Source organism: Camelus ferus, chromosome 11 (genome assembly GCF_009834535.1).
Source record: "Camelus ferus isolate YT-003-E chromosome 11, BCGSAC_Cfer_1.0, whole genome shotgun sequence".
Classification (NCBI taxonomy): domain Eukaryota; kingdom Metazoa; phylum Chordata; class Mammalia; order Artiodactyla; family Camelidae; genus Camelus; species Camelus ferus.
The window spans coordinates 57,868,129-57,891,019 of NC_045706.1; the positions used below are offsets into that span (position 1 = coordinate 57,868,129).

The window sequence follows — 22,891 nt, forward strand, 5'->3', positions numbered from 1 at the left end:
AGTAAGGTTAGTTAATATATCGTTTACATAATTACCATTTTGTTGTTGTTTTTATGGTGAGAACACTAAAATATTACTCTCAAAACAATTTTCAGATATATAATACATTGTTGTTAACTATAGTCATCATGCTGTATATTGGATCCTCAGAACGTAAGTGAAGTTTGAACCCTTTGACCATATCCCCCGCCTCTAGGCCCCTGGCAACCACCATTTACTCTCTGTTTCAATTTCTGTGAGTTTAGCTGTTTTAGATTCCACGTGTAAGTGAGATCATATAGTATTTGTCTTTCTCTGTCTGATTTACTTTATTTAGCATAATACCCTCAAGCTCCATCCATGTTGTCATAAATGACAGAATTTCTTTCTTTTTTATGGCTGAATAATATTCACATCTTTCTTATCCATTCATCTGTCGTGGACACTTAGGTTGTTCCATGTCTTGGTTATTGTGAATTATACTGCAATTAACATCGAGGTTCAGATATAGCTTCGATATATTGCTTTATTTCCTTCAAATATACACCCAGAAGTGGGTTTGCTGGGTCATATGGTAGATCCGTTTTTAATTTTTTGAGGCCTTCTGTAGTGTTTTCCATACTGGCTGTGCCAATTTACATTCCCACCAATAGTGCATGAGTGTTCTCTTTTCTTCACATCTTTGCCAGCACTTTTTTCTCTCTTGTCTTTTTGACAATAGCCTTTCTAAGAAGTGTGAGGTGATATCTCTTTGTGGTTTTGATTTGCATTTCACTGATGATTAGTGATGTCGAGCATGTTTTCAAAGATAATAAATATGTGTTATTTAAGCAATAAATAAATAAATGCAGAAAGTCCCTAGAAATATTAACTCCAAACAAGTAAAACATGTTAGGGATGTCTATAAAATAAAGAAAATACACTGAAATATTATTGTGATTGTAGTAAGTGTGCTTGTTTGAGAATTATGAGAAAAGTCTTTTCCTTGTTTTTCTATTATGATTCTATTGTGTATATTTTTAAAAATCTAATAAAAAAAACGCATAGTGCAAGTGTGTAAACATTCTTTCTGAATCTTCTCTAGACTCAAACCCATATAAACATCTGTAAGTCAGACAACTTACCCCCCAGGCATTCTGTGCTATCATACTGTATTTCTTAATAAGCAAGTTCCAGGATGCGATCCCCAAAACATCATCTGATTCCCAGTTTCTGTGCCCTGACACCACTAGGCCCAACCAAAAAACACAGGGAAGTTTTGTCAAACCAATATTCCCACCACAGCATATTATACATCTGCCCTTGACTCTTCATCTTCTGTTCTATGCCCCCAGCTCATGGTGCTGGGGTCATGCCCTGGCCTTCTCAGCTGTTCTCTGCTGCCTAGCCCGTGCTGAAGGCTGCCACAGTTGTGATATTTATCCACATGATAATACATAACACTTAGACCTCTGTCTCCCATCAGTTATTCAAGGGTTCCTGGGAGATGGTCATCTACCTGATTAGGATGATTGTAGCATAGATTGTTGAAGAGGTAAGTTTAGTGCAATGCTCTAAAGGTGAGGTCCCTGGGCATTATTCCCTGGAGAACTTATTAGAAGTACAGATTCTTGGGTACCACCCTAGGCCTCCTGACTCAGAAACTCTAGGGGTGATGCCCAGCAATCTGCGCTTTGCTAAGGTCCCCGGGTGATTCTGTTACATGCTTAAATTTGTGAATAACTGCTCATCTTGATCTGCCTTTTTACCCTTAACCTCACTGATGAGAAGACTTCTAAGGATATATATATATTATATATATATATAATATATATATAAAATATATATATAAATATATAAACATATTATTTTAGTTATATTTAATATATATATTTATATTTAATATTAAAAGCTTTTTTTATATAGCTTGACAAGCTTGAAAGAATTAATATGACATGATAATGACCAGAGAAATGAGGAAATTGGGACAAAGACTAAATAGCAATAAGGAAAATTAGAGGAAGCTGGGAACTATTCACACAAAGCAAGCACCTAGTAACCTTTGTAGAGGAGGAAAGGAATGGTGACAGTACTCAAGAGCTGCCAAAGAAAAGAGAAAACTTGACCACATTAAGTCTTCAGGGAATCACAAGATAGCAGCCTAGCAGTTTGGAGAAGCATAGCTCTCTCTGGTTTTGGGACCCGAGAGATGTTCCTTGCCCAGATCCTCATATGCAGGCTGTCAAACATGTAGCATCTTCCCCAATTCCCCTATACAAACTGTAAGGAGACATTTCTTGTACCACCTCGTAATTTAGCTGATGGCATAAACTCCAAAGTACAGTTAGTAACTGCATTTCTTGAGGGATGTTCTTGAGAGATATGTTCAAGTGTTCAGTCTGGTATTTGCCTTTCTAATGACCTGACTTAATCCAAAGATAAATTGTAGTGTCTGGATCTAGTCTTTCTCAATACTTTAAATAAAAACTTTACTATCCAAGAAATTCAGTCTTTAATTTTAGGAGTTGATATAAAGAACGACTCTTTATTTTCCAAATATAAAGTATATTATTAAGAGAAATGTGGTTCTACAAATCAGGCATGTCCCCTCTTGTCAGTCTGGTAATTTTCACTTTTTTTCCCCTCGGATTATCAATGATCTGGAGACATGGAGGAAATGGATATCTTTCAAGAAATTCTCCCTTAATATAGTTTACTGCAGTGGAGCTGTTGATAAGTGTGGCCCACAAGGATTTCAGATAACAGCTAGTATATTGCCACATTAAGAGCTGCTCCAGCCAGACCCAAGAGGCCTCCAAGGTAAGGGCATTCAACAGGCCCAGCCTTCGGGGAAAAGTAGGCCTGTGGGTGATGGATGCCCCAAAGGGAAGGAGGACCTGGTTCCCGGCCAAAGAAACCCAGATTGATGGTGTCACACAGTTGTTCTCATTCTCAGAACTCGAGGGGTGCCCCTTCCTTCCCCTCAGTCTCAGCAAGATCCCGTGTTTTGGTGTGGTAGGCAGGGTAAGTGGTTTAGGCATGCCCCAGAACAAGCATGGGAGGGCAGGGAACAGGGATGGATTGCAAACACAGAATGTTGGAGGTGTCCACTTTACCGAAAGGTGGGAGGGGAGCTCATGTCACTCCCAAAGCTCAGACTACAACTAACTTTTCGGGGTCGGGTTGGGAGGCGATGACAGGTTTGACCGCTGTCAAGCGACAAATGTTGGTTCAGGAGGCCGACTAAAGGTGGGTAAGCCACCAAGGCTGGCGTCACAGGTTGGGCTGAGCAAAAAGCCTGAGTCAGGGGGCAGAGAGGCAAGGTCAGTGGAGGGGGGGGCGTGTCCCGAAGTGGGGGCGGAGCCTGGGAAAGGCTGGCGAGAGAGCGGGGGCGGCGCCAGAGGTGGGCTGAGGCCGGAATCAGACGGCAGGGGCGGGCCCGAAGGCGGGGCCTAGCTCTGAGAGGCTCGCGCCTGCGCATGGGAGCCCCGGGGGGCGGGGCTGCGCGCGCGCAGTGCGCCAGCCCTGGAGGGCGGAGTCCCAGTCGCCGGCCGAGGGAGGGGGCGCGGTGGCTCTGGAGTCCGGCGCTCCCTCAGGCCGTGGACCCGATGCTCGCTGCTGCGGATCTGGCGGCGGGGCCGGCGGGGATGTGATGGACGGCCCCTCGCCTCACCTGCCGTCCTTGGGCCTGTAGGTCTCTGGGCGACCCGCAGCCGGGCCGCGGCCAAGGAGACAGCGCGACCTCCGCACGGTGAGAGCTGGGGTCCGGGCGGGAGCAGGGGCCGGAGTCCGGGCGGGGCGAGCGCCAGCTGCAGCCCCAGGCGGGGGGCGCGGTCCGGGGCCCAGGCCCAGGTTCCTGGGATAAGGCCGTGACGCCCTCCGGCCTCCTGCCCCCCGGGGCGACCCTCTCGGGCCCCCGGGAGCCGCCTGAGGCAGGGCAACCGTGGAGCCTGGAGGCTGGACGCCCCCCGCCCCAGGGGCTGTGACAGGCGCAAGGGGGCCTTGGGCCGCTGGGGCTGCGGCCCTTCTCTAGGGAGAAATCAGGGCGAGGCAGAGATACCCCGTGATTTCAAAGCCAGGATGCTTGTGAGGGTTGGTAAGGGAAAGTACCTGGGTGCCCCGAATGACTGTTTTTTTTTTTTTTTTTTTAATTTTTAAATTACTGGGCCCAAACAAAGACACACCCTAAGACACATCCTGAGAGAAAACTTTGGTGGACCACACCGTTGCTGTAGGTTCAAATGCTTCTCTCTCCTTTTTAGACGTCTGCTGTTTTTATACATATATATATGTATATATACATATATATATATGTATTTTTTATTATTATTATTATTTTAATGCATCTACTTTTTTGTCGGGTAAAAAGAGAATGACTTCTTTGAGAGAGCGTTTGACAGCTAAGCTTGAGTTTGGATTTCAATAATTGCAAATTCATCTTCGTAGGCTACCCAGCCAATTAGGCTTGCTGTGCCTAGTCTAGGCCTGAACAGTGTGGAAATTACTGATGCAGGGACTCTTGGTAATCCCGGATCGCAGTGTGAACGTTTCACTCCCTTGGTGGGGTAAATGGAGCTTAGGTTTTTCAAAATAGCTCTTTGAAAGGCATTCCTTTTCTCCTTTTTTTCTTGAGCATTAAAATATTAATGGAACCTATTAATTTTGCCCGGTTTTTATTTTCTTTTTAAAGCATCGTCTGTTAGTTTAAAGAGAATTTGGTGGTGGTACCTCTTCTTTAACCAGAAGGAATTTGAGATACTCGCCTTCTAATGATAGTCACAAAACCCATGTCTTATCTGTAATCGATGCATTATAAGGATTTAAACATTCCTGAATGTTTTGCTTGAAATCAGTCTTCTCAGATGTTGTTTCTATTTACCTCTCTTCGTTTATTACTTAGCATTTTCTTATTTTTTTGTTTTTCTTAGTGTTCTCAACAACACTCATGTCAAATAATTTTTAGGTAAACACACACTTTCTTGACCCCTTTAGCTGTAATTCATACTGTTTTAACTTAAGCGTAGTATTATTATGCCATAGTAAGAAACTGCTACATGCCATCCTGAACAGCAAGAACTCTTCATTGTAAAAAAACACAGCAAAAAATTTATTCTGCCTCTCCACATCCAGACCTGCATTTTGTTTGCTGTCTTGACTGAACTTCTTTGGTGGAAGAAGGGGACTTTGATTCCGTGTTTAAAAGTCCATCAGTGACTCTTCATAATCTGTATTTGATAGAAGTCAAAGTCCTTCACAATTTCTGGTACTTATCTGTCTGTCTGTCTGTCTGTTTTCTTTCTTTTTTTAACAGAGGTACTGGGGATTGAACCCAGGACCTCGTGCATGCTAACCACACACTCTACCACTGAGCTATAGCCTTCCCCCGTCCGTTTCTAATTTTATCTTCTGCCATTTTTTTGCCTGTCCTCTCCATACAAAGACTACTTAGATTTCTCTGAAGATGACATCTTCCTTTGTGGTTTTACACTATTGCCTCTTTAGAGAATTCTTCTCTAGTAAACAACTTGCCCTTCAGAACCTGACCAAAATATCACCTCTGATTCTTTTCCAGGCATCTTAACCTCCTTGTCTCCACTGATCCATTAGTACCTTGTACATTCTGCAGTTAGCATTTGTCAATTGGTAGTTAATGATTTGTTAATATGTCTGTCTCCACCAGACTTTTGGGCTTCTTAAGGGAAGGGACCTTTGCAACTCTAACACATGCTATTGTACAGCACAGGTGCTCACAAACTGTTTATTGACTACATTTTTGAGGAATGCTCCTAATCTTGAATAGAGCTTTAAGATAGAGTACTACCTCTTTCCATGTTAGAAAACTTAGAAGAGAAAATTGCACAAGGTACTTTAAAATTTCCAAGAATGAAGTCAAAATTGTTGCTGATTAGGGATGAAACCCCACTTACGGCAGGAAAAAACAATGTTTTATGACACCAGAATAAAAAGGGTATGACCAGTAAGGATTGCTGCTTCTTTAGTCTTAGGATTTTTTTGAGACAAAGAAATTTGGCCAGGGTTGTGTAGGTAGAAAGGGACAGAGCTAGGATACAGTCCGGGTCTTTTGCTATCTGTGCCCTTGCCCCCAGTTTCCTGAGTCTTGTTTTACAGTCTGAATGGGGGATTTTTGAGAGAGTTGGACCTACCATTGGTTAAAGTGGTCTACAAATAGGATACTGAACTTGAAAGAATTAACAGATTATTTGGTGCAACTTCAAAAATTTTACCCATCAAACGACTAAAGCCTCAAAGGGCGAGTAACTTGCTTGAGGTTGCTTTGAGTCACCTGGATCCCACATCTCCTACGTCATGCTTGGGTATTTTTCATTATTCTGTGGTGCTTTGGGGGAAAATGAAGAGGTTGCCAATTTTCAGAGGGAGAGGATCAGCTTCCACTTCGAACCTCCTTGACTGCTTTGCTGCCTGCCACTCCAGGATCTTAGAGCCCTGGAGTGGCTAAGAAACATGATGATTCATTTGGGGATACAGGAGAAACCCGAGCTTCACTATCCCACTTGTCAGGAGAGCTTTTGACAGTGCTTGGGGCACGCTGTCCAGATGTCCCATAATAAGTGGCTTCTGCTCACCATATGGAGACCCCACATACAGTTACATTTTGATGGTAAAATGAGATTTTTTTTTTAATAAAATAAGGTTACAGCTAGCTAATAGCATGGCTGAAATTACATGTATGGCTAGTCTGTATGTGAGAAGAACCTATCTGATTTCTCCTATGTGATAGATTTTGGGGGAAAGAAAAATTGTGGTTTTATGCCTCTGAAAAGTTAGTTTTGAAATGTGTACTTACTGTGGTAGGCCAGGTCAGTTCCAGCAGGCAACTTAATGGTCAAAGAAATAAGAAAAAAAAATCAAAATAAATTTTTTTTATTTATTTCTTGTCATAGATACCTGATTTTGTAATGCAATCAAAGCATAAATAAAATGTTTAATATTTGCTTTCATATTTAATGTTTTCTTATTGCTATAGTTTTTATACATTTAAATTATTATACAGTGTTACAGTGAGTTGATTTACTTATTTTTAATAATTGGACATCCAAACTGCTTCCCATTTTTCAGAGGATGCAGTTAACATGTAGATGTCCTTGGTTTTGCTCCCTTCATTTAGGCTAAAGTCCCAGAAGGGGGATTAGAAGATCAAAACTTATGAAAATTTTTGTCACTTCTGAAAAATATTGTCAGATTATTTCTGAAAGGTAGTATTGATTTACATTTGCTTCCAGCACTTTGGTTGACCAGTTTTATTTTTTACTTTTACAGGCTTTTCCTATTAAGTGTCCCCTCCACCCCCAAATGGATATAAGGGTACCTGCTATCTAAGATTGCTATTCACAATAGAAAAGGAAATGCAGTATTTTTCTAATTTTATTTTCTCCTTTGTATAACTTGTTTGTCCTTTGCCCATAAATTTACTGAAATCTTACCAGTTTTTGTTAGCACCTAACACCAGAAATACATTCATCTCTTGAAATATGTTTGTGATCTGTTTTATTTTTATTTTTATTGTTGTAGACTTTACAGTTTAAATTTTTTTTAAATCTCTGACTTAAAAATTTTTTTCTGATTTCATTTTTTGATTGTGAGGTCCAAGAACAAACGTTACTCCACCATCTGATGCGTATTTTTATTTTTTTAAGCTTCTAGAGCTCGTTTTGTTATTTGTATATATCTTTAACAAATAACATATAATTGAGATTGGGTTTAATTTATGTGTATTTTATACTATAGAGACACATTCTTATGAATATCTAAGTGAGTTTCAGTTGTTAAACTGCTTCCTCTTTTCTTCCTGAACTTGAATAGAAAACAAAACAAAATGAAACTAACCTGGTAATTTTTTTTTTTTTATAAACGGGCACTTGTCTTTTAAATAAATTATAGTAAATTTAGACAAACGAAAAAGTTTCATGAAATCAATATGTTGGCTAATTGAAGTTTTTGTTGGTTCAGGATTAACTAGACGATCATTTCTGATTTAACTTACTGTTAACTATTCTAAAATATGTGAAAACAAACCCTTCGTTATCTGCTTCCTTTGGGGAGTGAGGCATTCTAGATAGATGAGACAGTCCCCGGGGGTAATAGTGAATATTGATTGAATGTTGGGTGTTTTGCTGGTACTTGGATGGAATTTCTAACTTAATCCTCATAACAGCCCTAGGAGTAGGTTCTTTGCATGTCCTCATTCTGCAAATAAGAGAAACCTTAGAGAGGTAAAGCGACCCGCTGAAGGTAACACAGCTAGTAGCACCGGAGCTAGAACTCAGTCTGCCTGCTTTTAAAGGGCTCTATTTGAAAAGAATATTATATTATCATATTTTCCCTGCCAAGGATTTGAACTTTATCTCTTAGGTACTAGAAAAATATTAGATGTTTCAAAGCAGAGGGATGATAGAGTATCTTATATCTTTTAGGCAGATGGCTGATGTGGCATTGTGGAAATATATTGCACTGTGTTTCTGATGAGAGGTGGTTGAAATAAGTCTAATGAGAAACAAAGCCTGAACTGCAAAGTGAAAGTGGAGATCAGAGGGTATTATGAAAAGATACAGGGCTTAGGAACTGGTAGGAGAGTGGGAAGCTGGACTGTTGACTTGGAAGTTATAGAAAGGAGTAATGACAGGTGAATATGCGCTCACAGCACTTCATAGCACTGACTGTGATTTATTGTACCTAATTCAGTGACACATCTACCTCCCCCACTGGATTATGTGCTTGCCAAGGACAGGGGCTTAGTAGAAGGCATGAGCTAATACGGGAAGATGGCAAGAGACTGAACTGGGGGTGGGAAACACCAAATCACCAAAATCAGAGTGGCTGGAGGAGGAGCAGCTCTAGAGACTGTCAGCTGGCAAGGAGAAGGGTGATCCATCAGTGCAGGATTTGAGGAGTGTTAAGGAGAGGGAAGCATTAGCACAAAAGTAAACAGAGAACGCCACTTCAGGCTACAGTTTTGGTTGGTGTGCCCCAGTGTGATTTGCTGATGGCCAGTGGCTGTATAGAGTTAAATAGCCTTTCATTTTTACTGACACCCGTTCCTCCCCACACCAGTACCTTTCTCAAAGTATCCTGTGGCCTCTTTTAGCTTCCAACACCTGCTTGCTACAGGTGCTGATGCTGGGGTGTGACTCAGCCCATTGAGAGCAACCAATCAGAATGCTTCTTTCTTTTTTAAGTGAACTGACCAATCAAGAGCATGATAGGTGTAATCTCTGAGTTTTCAGCTTTTCTCTGCTGAGTTCATTGCTCTTGAATACTCCTCTGCTGTGGGAGTTACTTCTCTGACTTTCAAGACTTCTAATTGGTTATTTTGAGATTTGGACTCATTGGGAAGCCAGAGGATTCTTAAAGGCTGCTTCCCTGAAAGCTGAAGTTTTTCACCTTTTCCAGGTTGATCTGTAAGTTAGTTTGAAAATATTTGGATCATGTTTAAGGATTGTTGATCTTAAAATAACCCCAGGACCATCATTCCAAATAATTTAGAATGTCTGTTCTCTTTGTATAATTCCATAGTTATCTAAGGTGTGGAGACTTGTTTTAAATTTCCTTGGTCAGTTCCTGACTCACTTCATATGTCTGTTTTTCAAAGAGTCACTTAGGAAGCTTGTGCTTGATTTCTTCTGCTATCATTTGCTTCAGCACATCCTTATCCTTCACTGTCTGTCTTCTCTTTCCTAGTATGCATGTGCCCTGTTTCTGTGCTTGGTAAGTAGAGTGGGAAGAGAAAAAAGAGAAAAAACATGGGTAATTATTCCCCTCTTCCCCTCCTTTCCACGGTTGTTACCACTGTCCTCTCCCCCATTACTGCGCCCAGCTGTCTACTTCGGCATGGTCTCCTGCCCTGCATCTTCAATTCTGTGTGTGGTAATGGGAGATGCAAGACAGCTCTTTAGCTGAGGATTGCTGGATATCTCAGGGTTTGGTCCTTCTGCAGTCTCTATTCTGGTGTCATGTTGAAGAGCCCAGGTGACCTCTGGTATCTTAACAGATGCTTTCTATTCCCTGGCAATCTACCTCCTCTTTAAAATGAAAGGAAAAAAAAATCCAGGTCCTATTTCTTTGAATATTCTCTCTCTCTCTCTCTCTCTCTCTCTCTCTCTCTCTCTCTCTCTCTCTCCCCCCCCCCCCTCTCTCTCTCTCACACACACACACACGCACACACGCACATACCCCCCATACAAAGATACCATAATCGTTGATGACTAAGCCCCTAGTGAATGCACTAGAGTTAATGGAGATAGGCGGATACCAGAAGGTACTTTGAATTATTGTCATCATATTAATGATATTTGGTTGCAGCCTGAGTGCTTTGGGGAAATTTGAGAGCTTTCTCTGACCATTATGTCTTGGCAGCCAGTGTTAGGGTTGGGAGTTACAATGTTCTCAGAAGACCATTGCTTAGAAAAGCAGGGATTATTCATAATAGCTATTTAAATGTGTAGAATGGGTCTAGTGATATTTTGGTCTGACTTGGTAGGCCAGCTTACAGGAAACATATCCAGGTGATACTTATTTACAAGTAATAGGGAAGCAGGGATGGCCATTTTTTCTTCTTTCCTTTGTTTAATTTTTTTTTCTCAAGCTTATTTTATTTATTTTAGGATAGTCTGGACTTGTCATCAGCTAGAGTTGTAGACTTGGCCATTGTTGTGGCCACTTTTGCAGTTGACATTTTTTTAAGACTTGAGAATTTCTCCCCTGTAAGTTTCTTCAACCTAGGCTTTGAGACCAGATCCTGAGCCTGGATTTTCCTCATTCATGCCATCTATCCATTCAACACATACCTGCTGAGCACTTGCTAGTAATGATGCAGCAAAGAAAACAAATTTTCTGACCTTGTGGAACTTACATTCTAATAAGATACAGAAAATAAATAAGTATATATGTAATATGTCACCTGTTACAGTGCCGTGGGAAAAAAGCAGAGTGAGGTGGAAAGAACATGCAAGGGGGATGCTGCTGCTTTATACAGGACGGCTAGAGAGGACTGAGTGATGAGTGGTATTTGAGCAGAGATGTGGAAGAAATGAGACTGTGGTCTAATTTACGCAGATATTAGGGAAGAGAGCATTTGAGGAAGATGGAACAAGAGTGCAGATGACTTTTGTCTGAAGCATTCTTGTCCTGTTTGAGGAGTAGTAAGTAGGTCAGTGGAGGCATTGAGGGGAGTGGTTGGTGGAAGATGAGATCAGAGAGGTGAGGGAGGGGATAGGGGGTTGGCGGAGAGTGCATAATAGATCATATATGGCTTTGTAGGCTAATAGAACTTTGGCTTTTCCAAAGGTGGGAAGCCATCGAAGGATTTTGACTTGTTTTAAATAGACCTCTCAACTGTTATGTAGAGAATGTCAGAGGTGGGGCATAATGAGATAATTCAGCAGGTTCCAGCAATAATCTGAGGTAGGAGATGATGGTGATTTTAGGCAGGGTTGGGAGAAGTGCTCACATTCTGTATACATTTTGAAGGCACAGCCAGCGGAATTTGATGGTCGATTGTACGTGGGCTTTTGGCCTGAACAACTGAAAGAATGGATATGCCATTTACCGAGATGAGGAAGACTGGGGAAGAAGCAGGTTTTAGGCGGAAGGAATGAGTTCAGTTTTGGCCATGCTAAGTTAGCAGTCCAAGTGAAGATACTGCCCAAACATCTGGCTATACATGAGTCTGCAAGTCAGGTCAGAGGTGGGGCTGGAGATACAAATTTCCAGTCATTGACATAGAGATAGTATTTAATACCGTTGGAGCTGACTAAGATACTCTAGGGAGTGAGTGCGACTGGAGAAGAAGTTCAGATACTTTGCTTGGGGTTCTGTAATGCTAGCACACAGAGAGAGACTGGAAGATGGAGAGTTAGAGCTCGAGCTAGTAAAGGAGGGTAAGACGCGCCCTCCGAAGGAGGAGAATTAAGAGTAAGTCCTATCCCTGAAGTCAAGTGAAATATTTTAAGGAGGAAGTCAGCTGCTGTTAGATCGAGGACTAAGATGTGACTTAGATTTAACAGTATGAAAATCATTGGTGACCTTAACTTATTCATGGTGGACTAATGGAGATGACAACTTCTTTGGAGAAGGTTTTAAGAGAGGACTGTAGGAGACGCATCGGAGACAGCCGATTCTTTTAAGGAGTTTACTATAAAATGAAACTGAGAAAAACAGGGTGATAGCTAGAGGGGATGTGGAGTCAAGGAATTTTTATTTTTTTAAAGATGGGTCTTTTCCAGTACATTTGTATAAATAAAAAGTATTTGTAGCTGATAGAATGATCCAGTAGAGAGAGGAGAAAAATATTATAAGACGTTTCTTTGAAAAATAAATGAAATTAACTTTATCTTAATCTGTGACCCCAGGGACTAACATTATTATTGTTATGTCAATGTGTATTGACCTATTCTTTCAAAAGAGGACAGTGGCTAGTGGAGAGAGGTGTTAAAGAACATCCCCTCTCCCCAACTTGGTGAATTTTCATCAGTTTAAAATGGTAGTTTTTATATGTGGGTAACAAAATCTGTTTATGAATTACTAGGAATCTGTTAAATGGTCTTTTGTTTGTTGTTGTTGTTGTTAACCTATTTTTCTCTGGTAACTTTTCCCTGATTATCGTTCTCAGCAGTAGCCATGTGATAGGTTCAGAATTTTGATTCGATAGTCTCTGCCCGCTATATTATGAAGTACTTTTTTAAAAAAGAAAAAAAAAATAGGAAAAAACCTTTTACGTTAAATGGAATAAATGGAATACTTCTAAGGGGAAAACTCGATGGCCTCTCTTTTTCCCATTCTTTTTTCTAATGTCCCTGACTGCACTTTTACTGTAATTGCTTCTAATTATTGAGTTGTTATCTGAGATGAGTTCAGAAACTGATGTTGAAAGCCCATATTACAGTTTTTATAGCACTTTATGTGCTTCTTTCTGTGGTTCACTTACGTTTGAGTAAGTATTTGTCAATATTGAGTGCTGGAGCATTATTGCAGTCACTTCTTAATCTTCATTGGTTTTCCTCTAGATTTTCTTCCCTTAGTCACTCATCCATGCTACTGACTACTGGATACTTGAAACAGATTCTGTTATTATTTTAAAACCTTCTGTGGCTCCTTGTCGACGGAAGTTAGTTCCCCCTCTTCTTTTCCGCCTCCTGTCTGCACTTGCACTCTCGCTTTAGGGGATCCCTAGGGGATTCTAATGCACATCTGATGTTTCTGAGCACAGGACTACAGGATAAGGGTCAGATTTCTTATCAGTGCACAGAAAGTCCCCCATGAGCTGTGGCCCTCATCTTCTGTCATGGTTCCACGAAGATGAGCCCCTCTTTGACGTCTCCGTGCCTTTGTACATGCTATTTGTTTCTTTCAGAAAACCATTCAACTTCTTAGCTATCTTGTTAAAACACTTCATCTTTTTAAAAAGCTCAGCATAGATGTCTCCTCTTCCAGGACAGCTTCTAGGTGTATTTTCATCATCTAACCATTCTCCATTTTATCTCTGTTCTCTGTTACCTGTCTTCCTTTACATTTTGCAGTTATTTTGTTGTAGTATGTGCTGTATTTTACTTTATTTGCTTTGTATTTGGTCCTCCTTGCTCCAAATCAAACTGATAGTCACTCAATAAATTGTTGAATGAATGATCAAGTAAAGCAAATAATTATTCAGTATTGACTCAGTTTTGATTGACCTATTTGGTTGGGCTTTTACATCAATTTAACTTATACAGAATATGCAAATAAGCAATTCAGATAGCATTCGCAAAGACAGAGTTATACCCCTAAAATGTCTTAGGAAATTGGTATTTTATTAAGTGTTTGTTCTTAGGAGTCAATAATAAGATTTGTTGATGATTTCATTATCTCAAATTTCTCTTTGTCTGAATATCTGAATGCACTTTACCTTTGAGCAACACAAGTTTGAATTGCGTGGGTCAACTTATGCATGGATTTTTTTTTTTCAGTAGTAGATACTATAGTACTGCATGATTGTGATTGGTAAAATTGGTGGATACAGAGGGACTAAGTACAGGGAGGACTGACTATAACTTATACTCTGATTTTTGGCTGCATGGACGGTCAGTGCCTCTAATCCCTGCATTTTTTTTCTCTAATGGTTTCATTTTTTCTCTTTGATATTTCTATTTGGATATTGTCCTTAGACACACCCCCCTCAACCCTAAAAATATCTTAAACTCATTCCCTACACTCCATCTTGACTTCTCCATTAGAGTTTTCTATATCACCATCTTATAAGTCACTAAGGTTTTTCTGCCATAACTAAATTTAAGTGTCACTTCTGTATCATTACTGAGTTCTATTGTAAGTCAATGAAAAAATTTTTGGCCACTTCCTGTGTTCCTGTTTGTTAGTACTAGTGATGAGAGGCCGAATGAGAGAAGATCTCAGTCCATGAATGATTATAATGCAATGTGATGAGTAGAATAATATAGTAATAGTAGAATATCTAGGGCACCCTGGGATTAGAGAATCTCTCTTTCATGTTCCTTGTAATTCTTACTTTGTCTACTGCCAGCCTCTTTCAGGCCCTCATTACTATGTTTAAATAATTATAAGAGTGCTTAACAGCTTGTTCTGCCGTAACTCTCTTGTCATTCTGGTTCTTCATGGATGCTGTCACTTAGAGTAGTTGTCTCAAAAAGGAAAAAAAAAAAAAAAAGGTTACTGGGCTTAACTTCTTTCTCACAGAATGAAATCTAAACTAGAACAAAAATCTGGAATGCGAAGCCTTTGGCCCAGACTTTGTTTCTTGCCTTCTGCTACGTGAACCTTCCATTCCAGCAAAACTCTTTTACGTTCTGTTCCAAATATACTTCACACTCGTCCTTTTTTTGTTTCCCCTGGCCCAAGACGGTGTTTTTACTCTTGCTTCCTCTGCTTACTGAAATTGTATCTGTCCTTGGACATAGTTCCTAATTGTTAAATCCTGCGTGTGAACCGTTCAGATGATCGTGCACATGTTCCTGACGCCCTCTTTTCCTTCGCTTTCCATGGTAACACTCTCTCGTCTTTCTCATTCTTACCTCTTCTTTCTCACCTGTCATAACTAATGTTCATATTTCCTGGGGTTTCAGCTTGCTCTCTTTTTTCTTCATTCTGTTATGCTTTCTTGAACACATGTTACTTTTCATGATCTCATCTCTGTGTTCATGTTTGCAGCCCAGTTTCTTTCTTGAGCATTCCAGTCCTTAAGTTTGCTATTTAGAACGCCCATATGATCGTTTAGTGAAAAACCTGAAACTTAAAACATCAAAAATTAAGTACATGGTCTTCTCCAGATTAATGCATTCACTTCATTTCCTGTCTTGGTTAGTGATGCTGTCAGTCACTCAGTTACCAAAATTATAAACCTGGAAATTATCTTTCTATCCTCCTATCCCTCATTTCCTTCAGCGGTCAAATTTTGCTGATAGAGCTGTTTGTTCCCTCTCCTTTCCCTTTACTGTTTCCTTGGGCCAGGCTCTAATATCCTGAGTGGACCATTGTAAAAAGCCCCTTTGAAAGTAAGTCTTCTGCTTGGTCCTGGATATTCTGTAGGAAATGCATGTTGGTTGTGTCTTATAGGAATGCCAAAGGTAAAATAGTTTTGGGTCTGCCACCCTAGAATAGTGCTTGAACCATAGACTAAACCTTGTGTATCCATTAAAGGTCAGTTTGCTAAATATCTCTGTTAGGCAGCCTTATTAGGAAATTTACGCTTTTTACAAGACGTTTGCTTAAGGGTCAGAAATATGATTTGTAAGGAGTAGTGAGGAAAGCAAGAAAAGATAAGTGCAAGAAATAATCTTGTAGGACATTTCCTTAATGAGCTAGGAAAGAGATGAAAAGTTTGACAGCAACACTTGAATGCTTTGTGTCCAAAAGCCAGTTAAGGAGCAGTTAAGTATAGGAAGATCTTGAAACAGAACAGATGACAATGGGAGCTTTAGTGTGGGGAATTGTAAGCTGATACATTTGAGTAGTACTTTGAAGAGATACTGTTTAACTGTCAATTGATACCCAGGAGAGGCTCCTGATACCATTGTTACATGTTCCCTGGAAGATGCCAGCTTAATATGCTGATGCTGCAGATGTGGTAACGTAATCACTTTACCTCTACGTCCTCTAGTATGTTTCATAAGCACAGGTCATTAAGTATTGAATCATTATTTTTCTGAACCCAAATATAGTCACAGAAGAACTCTTTAGTTTCTTGGATTTCTTTTCTTGGTTTGCTCACAGATTTTAAAATTTGTCTTGCTTGTAACATTTAAAGAAGTCCAAATTTGCAGAAAAAAGCACTTTAAAACGTGAGCCCCTGGTATTCTGGATGATTTAGCACATATTTCAGAATATTGAGTTTTACATGTTGTGAATATTTTGCAGGAGTGTCAAGTGTATTTTTGTTAGTGTTTGTTGTTGCTGCATTGTTGATCTTTACCTACATTCTGATAAGTTTAGGGTTTATGAGGCTGGCACTAGATTCTCACTTGGAAATTACCTTGGAAAATCTATATGAGCATTCTGTATTGTAGCCTTTTGAAGTTTAGAGAGGGGTGTGTGTATCATTTTGGCTTATATTGTCCTGCCTAGGGAGCTCTTTTGTGGAGGAGGTAAGAAAGAAAGAAAAAAGTCTTCAGAGGGTGTTCTCAGGGTAGACCAACGTGGTGAGTGGGCATTTTGAGCAGAGAGCTGTCATGTAGCAGCCTTCAGGACATAGGGCATAGAACATTCCAGAGAGCAGAAATATAGATATACTTCATGGGAGATTGCAAATTGCAAGAAGCTTGTTGTCAGAGTCCTCACCTCTTGTTACACCATCTCTTTGTAGAGCTGATGTGTTTGATTGTCTCCCTGGTGGGGACACTGCTCTGAGTGATGGAAAAGACAAGATGGCTGCTTGGGGGAAAATATATATAAGATGGGTTGAAAAGAATTGAAATTATCTAGCACGAATAAAAGAAATCTAGGACTGATGGCTTAAAAAATTTTTTTAATAGGAAATAATTTCATATTCAGAAAAATGGCAAGAGTAAGAATAGTACAAAGAATATCTAAATAATCTTTATCCAGATTCACCTAAGCTTATCATTTGCTCTCTCGCACATGTACATATATATGTATATGTGTACATAATTGTCTGTATGTACATATGTTCTTGCATATGCGCACACACACGTGCCAAGCATTGGAGAGTAAGTTGTATACACTGTGAAGCTTTACCCCTAAATACTGTGACGTGTATTTTCTAAGAATAGGGATGGGGGGGTGCGTTTTTTTCTTTTAAATTGAAGTATAGTCAGTTTACAATGTTGTGTCAATTTCTGGTGTGCAGCATAATGTTTCAGTGATACATATACATACATGTATTCATTTTCATTATAGGTTACTACAAGGTATTGTATAGTTCCCTGTGCTGTACAGTATAAACTTGTTATTTATCTATTTTATATATAGTAGTTAGTATCTGCAAATTTCGAACTCCCTGGTTATCCCTTCCCGTTTAACCCATCAAGTGCTGTAGCTCCTGTCTCCCCCATTCATCTTGAACTCTTCTACTCCTTTCTGTCCATCGACTTCAGCCTACCTGTCCATCATCATATCTCATCTGGATTCCTTTCTGCCTAGATTCTTAACTGATTCCCCTGCTTCCTTGGTTTCTCCCTTTCAATTCATTCTCACATAACAGCCAGAGTGATCTTTTAGGAACGAAATCACATCATGTCACTCTCCTACTTGTAACCTTCAGTGGCTTTTCATTGCTCCAGAGTACTCTTTGCATAGCTAGCTCCTGTTCCTTAAGGTTTTGATTTATAAGTGGAGTGAAAATAAACAAGAGGATTTTTTTTCTCTGAAATAGTAACTGGGGAAGAATTCTGAGACGACAGAAAGAGAGATGGATAAATACTTTGTTTTTATGTTTGTGTGTAAGATTGTGCTGTCCATTATGGTAGCATCTAGCCACGTGTAGCTATTTGAAGTTAAATGAGTTAAAATTAAATAAAAATTCAGTTCCTTAGTCACCATAGTCACATTCTAAGGCTCAAGAGCTAGTGGCTACTGTACTGGACAGGGCAGATGTCAAACACTTTCATTACTGCAGAAAATTCTACAGTTAGTGCTAGAGTAAGCGATTGTATGGGGTGGGATTACTCATGAGAGTGAAGACAGACAAACTGGTGACTTGTGTGCGCACATTCCTTTTCAGGGTGAAGAGGCTAAATCTTGAATGTGAGGTGAGGGAGAGGATGTGAGTGAACGGGGCCCCAAGATATACAGTTCTGTATACTGGCCATCAAGTGACCGTGTCTACTCAGGTCAGCTGGTTATGGGGGAGAAGCACTGGGGGAAGGGGAAGAATTAGGGGAGCAGCCCTCTGGATGAGTGGCAGTCAGGGTATAAGGTTTTCTGTAAATACGAAAGTGTGTTGGTAAGGTCTTTACATTTTAAGGAAAACCTGTGCAGGAAAAGTTCTTAGACATTGCAATAAAATGTTTTATCCTTGGGTATTTTAAAACTTACAACGTTCAGAATGTTTTACATGCTGCACACACATACACATGACTGAAACAAAAGGGTCACGAAATACCTTCACTATGTGTAACGCCTTCTGATGTTTTCTGTTCTGTTCTGGGTAGCAAGGGTATTGATGCATTGTTAAGTAGGAAACAACTTCTTTACGATATTACTACAATAAATCTAATTTCCAAAGTATACTATACAGTGACTCTGTGAAATGTTGCAAAATTAATTTTAAAAATCCAACTGAACATTATAAAAACTGCTAAACCTGTACCCATCTTAGGTTCTACAGTGGTTTTCCTTGTATGAGACACTTACAAAACCAGAAATGTTTACATAAAATAGTTATGTTTTGTAGTACCATTTCAGGTTTTAAAAAATATTGCAGACAATTTTCTTAACTCTGTCCCTAAGTCCACTGAATGTGATTCGCTTTGTTCCTTTGATCTGACGAGACCATTACTACACGCAGATGAAATCACTCCACATGAAGAGACTGAGTGTGTCACTGTTTTACAATCTTTAAGCTACCTTAATCGTTCATCGACAGTTTGATTATAGAATTCAGACAAAGCCTTTTGAGGTTATCTGCAACTTTTATCCTCTTTTGCTGGCGTTCTTCCTTATGGTGGTCCATTCCAGTATTATTTTGTAATTTACCCCAAATCACATCACTCTTTTTCACCTGTAGACAGTTTGGGTTTTGATTTCTCAGTTACATCAATCAGAATTTCCACTTGGTATTTTTCCTTTTCGGATAGTCAATGCCCACATGTATTTCCAACATCTCTGCTTTCTATTTGTTCTATAGTAAGTTTTAGATTTCCCTGAACTTCACCTCCTACCTCTACAAAAATACCAGTCTTCCTTCATCTGTCCTCTTGTCTCATTGAAAATTTCCCAGCTGTCATTTTATAGTTTCATTTTTCCTTATTTGTTCCTTAACTTCCTTTTGATGATGAAACTGACTGGCTTCCAGTTCAGTATCTCCCTTTGCACTTAAGATTTCTTCCCCAAACTGCTTTTCAAAACTTCTCTCTGCGTCATCTGAATCAGATAGTTCTACTTGCAGTACTGTTATGTCATCTTCTTGTTTAGAGCTTGCTCTTCACTTTCCTCTGTTGATTTCTTATCCACTTCTAATTTCTTTAGGTGGTGAGAAGTAGCTTCGTTGACTTACGTTCTTTTTTGGTTGTAGTAGTTGTCTCATTCACATTCAGTGTCCCATTTTCTTGGCCTTAGCTATGTTTGCATAGAGGGTTATTTTAAGATACAGTTCCTATCCATATTATAATTCATTGTTAAAGAGTGAATTTTTTTTCTTACTGTGATATTCTTGAGAAAAGCTGCAATTTGTATATTTATTCTCGGTTCTTCAGAAGGCTCTGGTAATTGTCTTCTTCCCCTCTGGCTACATTTTTATCTCTTATTAGAGTTAAATTGAGCATCTTTTTCAGCTTTCTGTTTTCATCCCCCCAATCCTTTCCCTCACGTTCTTGTAAAAGTTTTCCTGAAGTATTAATTTCTTCAAAAAATAGATTATTCCTTGGGTTTTTCATTGAAATTGACTTTACTGTTACTTTGAATAATTCTTAGACATTTTTCTCTCATCTATTCTACACAACTTTTTACACTTACAGAAGAAGAAACAGATTTTGTGATTTGTGCTCCATGAATAAGTAAGTTTTCGCATATTTTTCTCTTCGAACCTGTTCACTGTCCTTGTTTAATTAATAACAATTTCCTGACTGTGCTGTACTGATTCTGTGCTTTTGTTTATGCTCTTTACTTAGGCTGTATTGCTTCTCACATGCAGCTTCTTTATTGTTATTTGCCATTCATCATTTGAGACCCAGCTCAAGCACTGCCTCCTCTATGAAGCTATTTATGAAACCCCCTTTTCCCAATTAAGCCATTGTTATTTGTGCCCACATGTGCTACCCCATACTTTTCTATAGCAACTACAGTACTTCACTGTCCTCTCCTTGTCTCTGTGTCTTTTCCTCTGTATTGGAGTGTCTGTTGTATCCACAGCCTCTAGCACAGAGCCTGATTTGTAATAAATCTTTTAATAGATGTCTTCAAAAAGGCTTTCAATAAATATTTGATGACTGAATTAATGTATTCTAAGTCATTACCACAATGAAAACATGACTACTTTTGCCAGATCATAAACTTCTCCTAGCAGGCATTGTATCTTACCTTGTTTTATTTTAGGATCTTGTCTCATAGATGCCTTAGTAAAAAGGTGTAGTAATCTGAGGTAGAGGTGTGCAGTGAATTAGGTGGGGCTTCCCTCAGAGGAACAAGTTGGATTGTGTTAGTCCTAAGAACAGTAAGATTGCTCTTATATTAAATTGTCCTCATGCCTTACATCATGATCAATTTACAGATGCAAACATTGTATCTAACTTTAATCACTTTGATTTTTGTCAAATCAAGGAGATTCTCAGTGTCAGTACCTCTTAGGATTGATTGAATACCATTAACTAGTTTGAGGATTTTTTTGCTTTTTAAAAATGTTGAAGTACGGGTGTCCTAGTTCCGTTAAAAGTTGCAGAGTAATTATCTAAAATACTTTGTAATTAAATCACACAAAGAGCCAGCATTTAAAGAGCACAATCAGGCAGACTCATTGTGTTATGTCCTATTTCTTTTGTAATTTAGTTTTATGCCAAAAGTTTTAGTTCCTTAAAAAAAAACAACTGAAGAGTTAGGTGTCATGGATGTGGCATTGAGATTCCAAATTAGAATAAATTTTTAAGCAAGAAGGAAGCCATCAGGAAAGAGATTGGCTCCTTCATTGGGCTTACCCAGTGTGGTTTGTGGAAGGCTGGGAAAAAATCGTCATAAACTTGGGTACCTTTCTACCTAGGAAAATAGGAGCTCATAAACAGAAGCTTATAAGCCAGTTCTGTAGGACCTCAGATACTAGTTAAAATATACTGCCTATTTTGTGCCTGGCCGTGTTAATGCTTTATATGTATAAATGTTTATATTGTAGATTTGAGGTAAAACTAACAAAATTCTCAGAAAGTCACTGTTAAGGGATATGCTGTTCTTGCTTTCAACCTACATTCGTAAAATGCCAATTATGTGCCAGCCCATGTCCAGTGAGGAAACAGGTGAGTGAAAGACATAGTTTGTATTCTCAAAGAACTTAGTCTCCAGTGAAGGGAGCATATAAATCTGGAGTGGTCTGAGGAGCACTTTCTGGCGTGTTGACAAGAAATAGGAGTCCCCATTCATTTGAGAGCCCTATGGAGTTATTGAGTTTTACCTGAATTAAATAATAAAATTTGGAGAGAGAGCGTTTATGGTTTGACAGGGGAGCTTCTGGTTCCTCTTTACCTGCTAGTACTGTCCTTGTCCCTCAAAATTTCAGAAAGTAATATACATTCAATCTATGGTTAATAATATCATTTAATGTTCTTAAACCCCAAAGTGATTATGAGCCCATCTTTCACAAGTTACTTTGGTCCCTGTCTGCATGAGTGGCTAGAGGACAAAAAAGGTCAGCTTGATCCAATAATAGGGTTTGTGTTGAGCTTGGTGTGCACTCTAAAACCATGAAGAATCTGGAATGAAGTTGTATTGTTTTAAAGTTTTACTTTTATTTATGTTTGGTTTTGGTTTGGGGGAGGTAATTAGGTTTATTTATTTACCTATTTATTTTAATGGAGGTACTGTAGACTGAATCCAGGACCTCATGCATGCATGCACTCTACCACTGAGCTATATACCCTTTCCCCTAAATCTTTACTTTTGAAGGTGTCATTTTGCTTATTTAATTGCTATAATCAAGCCTTTGAATCAGCTTGACACAGATGACAGCCAGAAAAAACATGGGAGAAGGGGATATGGGAGAAGTGCTTGAGTAACATAAAGTAAAAAAAAAAAAAAAAAAAAAAAAGATGTAGTTATCTTTACAAATGACTGATAGGGGCATGTAGTCATCAGCATTGTTGTTCAGTTCATTGCTCTTGGACTCTGGTGAATTTATGCCTATGTAAAAATCCCTAAAATGCATGCAATTCATATTTTCTAAAAAGCTATTTGAAAAACTAAAAAAAGAATGTAAGTGGGTGGTTGCTCAGATGATAAAGTAATGAATATGAAAGGAGGTTGAAAAAGTGAAAGTTTTTACTTGTTCCTCTGCAAAAACTTCTTTAATCAATACCTAGATTCTTCAGTCTTCTTTTCGAACCTTAGCTATCCAGTTCCTTCCTTCACTCTTGTCCCTAGCTATCAGTAAACCTCTCAGAATATTTCATTACTTTGTCAGGAGGACAGTCTTCATGGATCCCAAAATGAGGTAGACTTGAACCTGAATTCTCTTCAATAGTTTATGAACTTGTGACATTATTGGCAGATAGCAAGACCCTTAAATTAGGAG

General features: G+C 39.2%; 1 protein-coding gene across 1 annotated transcript in view; it reads left to right on the forward strand.

Moving 5' to 3' along the window:
- The first annotated feature begins 3,458 nt into the window (after positions 1-3,458).
- The window catches only part of CCSER2 (coiled-coil serine rich protein 2), a 125,332-nt gene continuing 105,899 nt past the window's right edge, over positions 3,459-22,891 (forward strand). The window contains 1 exon segment of the mRNA XM_032491609.1: positions 3,459-3,709. The gene's annotated coding sequence lies outside the window, so the exon portion shown is untranslated.